Raw genomic sequence first — 1,509 nt, 5'->3', positions numbered from 1 at the left:
GCATTGACATGCCTGCTGCCTGCTCACTGTCACCCCAGGGTGCTGTGAGCCAAAGGGCCCCTTGGATTGGGGTTCTGGCAGGACGTCACCAGACGAGTGGGGACATGGGGGGCGTTGTCTGATGACATTACTCCCTCGTCGATCTCAGGGATTCCTTTGATTGTTCCCTTTTCCTTTTCTGTGATGGGAACCCAAGCCCTGGTGTGTGCTGCCGTCTGTCATTGCTTAGAGCCGGGTTGCTTTGTGAGAGGGGAAAGCACACATCTCAAGGGACTTGCTGCTGGGGGTCTCAGTGCAATCACCAGGACACTGTGGCCAGGCGGGGCCCAGGCCCAGGCTGCATGATCCAGGAGGCCACACGGCCCAGAAAGCAAGGGCTCAGAGCTGGGGAGGCACGACCCCCACCAGGCGCCACTGTCCATCCTGAGAGTATGCCTGAGAAGGCAGGTGTTTTGCCAGAACAGGCTGTGAATCCAAGGTCACAGGTCCTGGAGAGGGGGCACCCGTTGCACATTGGGTGAATCCACAGTAAAGGAAGGCTCCAGAGGAGTGGAGGCACGGAGGACACTGAGAAGCTTGCAAGGGTTACAGGCAACAGAGGCAAAGACTATCTGTGATCCCTAGGCGCTGGGTAAATGAGCTAAACTACAGACTAGATCTGGATAAAAGAAAACCTCTCTGCCCTCCCCTCCCCTTGCTCCAACCCCAATCATTGAGTTCCTGCAGGTCTGTGCTCTGCACCAAGATGTACTGGGTTCCTACAGAAATCACCTGGTCCAGGGTCTGACTTGCCAGTGCAGTGGGTCCCAGGTGCCTCTCTTTGATCAAGAAAATATTTATCTTCTCCATTCTGTCTTAAATTCAAGTCTTTAGAAATTGGAGGTTTTCACATCTGGACAAGGAAAGCTTTCTCTCACACGCACAAGCGTGTGCACACGCGTGTGTGTGCACATTAGAGGTGAGCCCAGGTGCTTGCTTTTGTCTGCCATCATGATCCCAAAAGGTGCTCTCTGGAGAGCTGGTCTGCAGACACAAATGCGCTTCGATTCCCGATGTCCTCAGAGCGCTTGACCTCAAAAACCCAAGAGGCATGAAGTAGGCAGTGCGCTGGGATGGGGTCACTGACCACTGCTCCAGGCGCTGAGGCCCAGCGGGTGGGTGAGGGCCGGCCAGAGGCTCTGCAGCCCCACTTGTCCAGCAGAGCCGTATCATGCCTTCCCTCTAGGACACAGAGGCATGCAGGGCAGGGCCAAGGGACAGCACAAGCATCTCCCAGAGCAGTGGCCAGCAAGCAAGCCTGCCTGCCAGGGGTCGGTGTGGACAGGGACTTGGGGGTGACAATGAGCCCAGTCCTCCAGCTGCCGCGGAGCTGCTGAAGCCAGATACCCACTCCCCAAGATGTCTGTCTGTTCCCGAGGTGCCCGGGCTCAGGATAGCTCTGTCTGTCTGTCTGTCTGTCTGTCTGTCTGTCTGTCTGTCTGTCTGTCCCTGCGATGCCCGGGTGCAGGA

The sequence above is a fragment of the Echinops telfairi genome, unplaced genomic scaffold, assembly GCF_000313985.2.
Source record: "Echinops telfairi isolate 266 unplaced genomic scaffold, ASM31398v2 ScPeMD7_3;HRSCAF=10, whole genome shotgun sequence".
Lineage (NCBI taxonomy): Eukaryota > Metazoa > Chordata > Mammalia > Afrosoricida > Tenrecidae > Echinops > Echinops telfairi.
This window is presented reverse-complemented; position numbering follows the sequence as displayed.